This window comes from Haliotis rufescens, unplaced genomic scaffold (genome assembly GCF_023055435.1).
Source record: "Haliotis rufescens isolate VD_foot unplaced genomic scaffold, xgHalRufe1.0.p SCAF_37, whole genome shotgun sequence".
Taxonomy (NCBI): domain Eukaryota; kingdom Metazoa; phylum Mollusca; class Gastropoda; order Lepetellida; family Haliotidae; genus Haliotis; species Haliotis rufescens.
The window spans coordinates 112,410-119,264 of NW_025964079.1; positions in this window are offsets into that span (position 1 = coordinate 112,410).

Below are 6,855 nucleotides of genomic sequence, written 5' to 3' on the forward strand. Positions count from 1 at the left end.
CTTTTCTTCTCTGTAAGTCCAATTTTCATAGTTCCTTAAACGTCCACCATTTCTAAAAACGATTATCTTTGATTTGTTCATATTTAGAGACAGTCCCCATTTTTTACAAAATTCACTTATACATTTGATCTGTTGTTGTAATCTTCCAGTGGTATCGGCAGTGTTGGCAACATCATCGGCGTATAATAAAGAACAAATATTTGGTTCTTCTTCTGAGATGAATATTCCACGAGAGTCAGATTGATTTAGTTTGTTGACCAATTCATTTATAAACAGGCAAAAGAGTGTCGGGCTGATCATGCATCCTTGTCGTGTTCCAATAAAACAGTTAAAATATTCAGTTAAACCATTATCAGTTCTCACACAAGCTTTTAGTTTCGAATACATATCTCGAAGAATTTTAGAACGTTTCCATGGATACCATATTTCATAAGCCGATGTCAAAGCAAGTTATGGTGAACAGTCAAACGCTTTACTGAAGTCAATGAAGAGACAATAAAATCTTCCACCGGTTGATTTTGATACGGTATTTCTGTATCATTCCATACAATGTGAAAATACTGTCCACTGTTAAGCGTCCTTTTCTAAAACCAAACTGGTTTTCATATAATATATTATTGTCATCACACCATAGCTGCAGGCGTTCGTTGATCATTTTTGTGAATATTTTCCCCCAAACGGGTAATAATGAAATGCCTCTATATATAATTATTCACACTGTTCGTATCTCCATCTTTATACATCGGACATATAACTGCTCTGCACCATGATTCCGGATAAACACCTGATTTCATTATCTCGTTAAACAGATGCACACATAAAGGAACAATAATATCCAAAGAATTCAGAAATAGTTCAGAAGAGATCCCTTCACATCCTGGTGCCTTATTTGATTTCATGTTGATAATGGCTGTCTTCACTTCATCACTAGATATCTCTCTGTTTACGTCTTCAGACGATCCACGTTCACAAGCCTCACATACATCATTGTCATGCTGTGATATGTCTGATTTTACTAAATCTTCAATAGATGACTTCGAACGGGGAGAATTTAATAGATTCTGGAAATATGAAAACCATCCCCAAGAACTGATACTGTTTGTTTTCCTGCAACATTTTATTTTCTTGATTTCCTTCCACAGTTGGTTGTTATCACTTTTTATCTCATTAAATCTATCTCTGAGTGAACGCTGAAATTCATCTTGTTTCTGTTTGCATAATTCTTTAAAGGTTCGTCTGTGCTGTTTATATACTTGGTAATCTTCATCTCTATCCGTGTCTCTGAATCTATCCAGTTCAAAATACTTCTCCGACTTCAGTCTATCACACTCTGCGTCCCGACATGCAGGCTGAACCTAGACGTGGTAACAAGGCGATAACGTTTTGATTTCCTGACGAAAAATGTTAACACACATTTTATTTTTTGTGCTTGCTGATGTCTCATTTTTAGATGTGATTTTGTTGGAAAATATGAGGAGTACTGTTGTGGCTTCTACATAATGTTTTCCGATGGTGTTAAGAGAATACATGATCCTGTTAAATGTTATAGCTATTCAAATGGTTTTTTGTGATTTGACATTAAAAGTCTGTTGTACGACTTTCAGTGATCATGTTTATGAGGTTTGGTGGAGCATTGTTTTCATTGGACCCTAATTATTTTATGATGGTTGGGTCTCTTTGTCTCAGCTCCATAGCCGTGACGCTGGGAAAGGGCAGCATTTAATTAATGAGAGTAGGTTATATCATGGAGGATACACTTGAGGGAGAGGGTTCTACTAATTACCGTACCGTAAATATAAAACGTCTCATTTAAAACATGAAGTAAGTACGATAGTAAATAATAATATACAAATCGAATTAAAATACAATGATAACAAGATTCATATGTAACCCTAAAGCCTGTGTTCCACATTCATAGCCAGGAGGACAGCTGCTGACTAAACAAAGGGAAGAAGCTTGCCTTTACATATACTGAACCAAATTGAAAACTTCACAATCCTAAAATTTTAACATTTTGACCAGTTATCATTGTGGGCCCTTATTGTGTATTTAAACAGTAATGGCCACGTATTGTCTTCAGATAACACCCGTTTTTGTGCAGGTGAATCGATCAAAATCATGTGCACAGCACTATAGTGGCAAAAGTGGTTTTCCACGTGCAACTGGTCACGTGGCCAAAATACCGCACGTGTTTTCAGCCATACTTGTTAGCAGTCATTAATAAAAAAAAAAGAAAAACACACAAAAAAAAAAGTCTTTACGGCCATTTGTCATGCCACGTCTTTCAAATGTGCAACGTGAACGTGCCTTCGGCATGTTGAAGACGGGAACGTCCGTAGCTGAAGTCGCAAGGACGATGGGTTGTAGTCGACGGACTGTTTGTGATTTACAGACGCGTCTACAGCAAACGGGTACCGCCGCTGATCGCCCTCGGCCAGGTCGACCACGTGTGACGTCACATGCAGAGGTGACGTCACCTCCGTAGCCGATTTTTGACGGCTACATCAACCAGAAATGAACTGTTTAGGGGTAGACTGAGTGCGCAAACTGTTCGAAACCGTCTGAGAACTGTTCACCTTCAAGCACGACGGCCATACTGCGGGCCGATTCTGACTCAATTACACAGACGTCAACGTCAATTGTGGGCACAGCGACACTTACGATGGACTCAGAGGAATATTGGAATCAAGTCGTCTTCAGTGGAGAATCCCGATTTAATCTTCGATTTGCTGATGGTAGGGCGAGGGTGTGGAGGTGCCGTCATGAACGTTACGCCCAGTGTTGTGTGCAGGAAGTTGACATATTTCGAGGCGGAAGTGTCATGGTGTGGGGTGCTTTCTGTGGCAATGCACGTTCCAGGCTTCTTGTCATCCGTGGCAACATCAACGCTGCTGCTTACCGGGACCATGTACTGGCACCAAAACTTCTGCCTTTTATGGCAAACCCGTGAATATTCCGGGGTAGAATAGGTCTTCAGCAACCCATGTTTGCCGTAAAAGGTGACTATGCTTGTCGTAAAAGGCGACTTACGGGATCGGGTGGTCAGGATCGCTGAATTGGTTGATGCATGTCATCGATCCCAATTGCGTGGATCGATGCTCATGACATTAATCACTGGATTGTCAGGTCCAGACTCGATTATTTACAGACCGCCGTCATATAGCTGGAATATTGCTGATTGTGGCTTTAAACAACAAACCAACTAACCAACCAATTAACCTTTATGACAGCACATGTACATGGACCCGGTTTGATCTTCCAACACGACAATGCCAGACCCCACACAGCAATTTTGACAAGGAATTTCCTTCAGAATGCGGGAGTCAACGTCATGGACTGGCCGTAAAGGTCTCCCGACCTCAATCCCATCGAACACGTCTGGGATGCTCTTGGCAGAAGTCTGCGCACTCTCCAGAACCAACCACAGAATTTGCAAGATCTTGGCACCATTTTGCAGCAACAATGGCGTCGTCTTCCCGATCATGTGTTCACAAGCATCACAAGGTCCATGCGGAGGCGTTGTGTGGCAGTTTTCAACGCACATGGTGGCCATACACGCTACTGAACTTGTGTGCCATCAGATTCTCGTGCTTGGGATTTATGATTTAAACTGTTGATGTTATTACCGAACACTGTAGGTGCTTGGAACAAATTATGGTTACCACCGTTAATTAAAATCCTTCTTTGGACATTAATGATTAAACATTACCTTCTCTGATACATTTGTCCGTTGTATATCATATATGGGATTACTTTTAAAAATGTGAAGTTTTTAATTTGACTCAGTATATATGTAGGGACATCATCTGAATATGACTATATATGCAAATGTTACGATACTGTATCTATCTTCACGAATTATTAAAAAATGGGCATAAAGCTCACGGAGACGAAGGCTATAGATACAATACCACATTTGATTTTTTAGATGATAAAGTACATTTGATAATAAATTCAGTTATTGATATCTAAAAACCGATTTGCCATATTGATAAACATTTCATGATAAAACAAAATCAAATGTGTGATATAAATTCATTCTTTAGTATCCATATATGAATTATTGATATCATATAACGAATAAATAGTAAAAAGGCGCCCTATATATTGTTCTTTGTGGACTGTATTAAGAAACGCATTTGCATCACGGCTATAGTGTTAATTGCTAGCCTGTTTTTCTGCACCATCATTTCTTTCATCTTATGAAAAACTGTTTAAAAAATGGCAACTTATAATTAACCAAGGTAATAATACTTACCCGACCTGCGTTTATTTATCTCTCTGTCATTATTATCGTTAACATGTGTCTACTTTTAAGTGTATATACTAATGCCATACATCGTACTGGTTAAGGAATGACACATCATCGTGAGATATATGTACTCCATACACATGAGCACAACGGTACTTTGATTCTATAGCACAGAAATTGTTTCCCCGAGTTACTGTGTAAAGGTTCACCCCTTGTTTTCAGGCGTAACATTCAGACAAATAAGTCATGATCAGGTGTGACAGTTATCACAATAAAAAAGATTTTATGCCTGGCGACTGACACTCTTGATGGGTCAGTGATTAAGACAACAGATCAATACACACGCTTCCTTTTCAGCATGTACGTATGATTACATGGCTGTGTGTACGCATGGTATGTATGGCTGCATGTATGATTAAATGTATGTAAATTATGTATGAATGTAAATGTATGTAAGCCTAGATTACTAGATTGCTTTGGTCGTTTGAAGCCAGAAGGCAGAGGTATTCCCGGGAAAGAAGCCAACTCTCTGAGTTGGTCACTAGAGCTGAAACTTCTCTCAATATTTTTGAATAAGGCGAATGGACCAGAGTAAGCTTAGGGATTATCGGCTGTTGTGTGAAAACAATACTTCAGAAAGAACGACGTCCTGTCCCAATGAACAAACCTACAGATTACGGATTGAACGTCAAAAGTGTCTGTCAGGTTTCTTAATGCTTAATTACTTTTCCTGGAGAATAAGTTTCTTGAACAAGCGCTATCAAACATGTTAACATACAAATATATCAATGTTGAAGCTAGGCTTCACTTCAGTTTTCCTTTATTTAGCAGGCCCCTCATACAGCCTAACTGTTTATATTACTATATCCTGCTGTGCTTTACACCTATCAAAGCTATACATTACTAATATATATGGGCTTAATTTTATCTATATTGCAAACATTTATACATCATTTATAATTAATAGTCAACATATATACCTATAAATCTTTACTATACTCAATAATGTAACGTAATGTAATAAATTTAACCCCCCCTTTCTTTCTCTGTGTGTAATTCTGATGGAAAGAAGTCACTCAACCAGTTCATGCATTCCATGGTAAAAAAAGATCAGACTTGGTTAGAATCCGTGTTTATCTCCGACAACTTCCCACTGGTGACATTGTAGTGAACTTGGGAAGTGGTGATGACTTTTTATATTTATATTATTATAATCTGCCAAACTGTACATAAATGTGCGTGTGTTAAATCATAAATTTCAAAGGGACTGTTCCCTACACCCATCAATATCATAATGAATGAACATTAGTTTATTGTATGGATTATAGAAAGCTCTCACTAAGTATATGTTTTACATGCATGAAAGATGGGATTAAGGGAGAAAGGAAATATTTTCCTGAACGTTTCCAATAACTAGTGGAGGAAATTGGAAATGGCTGAACCTGTACAAAGCGTCAAATCCGTGAAGGATTTGACAGATCTCACAGGGTAACATTCAACAGGCTCATTACCTTCGGATCGTGTTAACATTTTTTCTTAACAGTTTAGCAAAAGAGAAGAAATTTGAAGTGAACTACATTGGAAAATGAGTGAAGAAATTTATTGTCAATGTTTTTATCATAAAAACTCTCTGGTCAGTAAACAACAGTTGTTATTTTAGTACTTTCAAGAGGAATCCCAAACCTTCTCTTACTGTTATGAATGTCTAAGTGAAAGCAAAAGACATTAAAGTGCAACAAAGCATTTTCCATGGACTTGTTTATTTGCTATTTTGATATACATGTGTTCAGACTGATTGAAAAATATACAATATCAACTATAAATTTCTTCCGTGAGTGAATGCGTGTAATACTTGCATATTGGCTCCCCAGTTCTCATAATGCTTCATATGAAAGCAAAATTGTGTGTTATATTAACATTATCTCTTATGTCAGTGACTGATTTCAAACCGCGTGTCTTGGTGTTACACAGCCAGTGTCCCAACTCTCGTGTATCTACATTAATGTTTCGCCCTCGCGATCTAACGTTATAACATTTCAGGTCATAGACATCCTCTTATACACAGCAGATGCGTTATGGACATATTACCTTTCGGCTCCATAGTCTGTACTGTCTTAAAATTTACTTTATTAGTCTTCGGATGTTACGTCTAGAACACACAAACATGACCGTTTAGCCTATATAAGGAATGTAGCAGACAGTGGATATGCCAGTTGGCTAACTTACTGTTGGTTATATCCGTTTTAATTTAGCAAATAAGAGGATAGTTAGTAACAAAGATATACAACGCATATTTTCACAACTATCACCAAATCATTCGACACTGACACCGCATCAAACCCCGCGGTAGACTTGACAAAGTTATGTGCTCACCGATTAGATATACCCTACCGACAGGGTGGGGATTGTGGTTCGAAGCGAAACAGACAACCCTGTCTGTTGCCTAATAAATGCTGGGCGGCGCCTTTGATCTTGCCTCTAACCATGCATGAAGTAGGAGTAAACGATGATCAGGATGGCCTGGAAATAAACAAGATTATTTCTTGTTGAATATCAAGGTACCAATTCGGTTCATTCGCGTTACGCCGACTTTCAGAAATAAA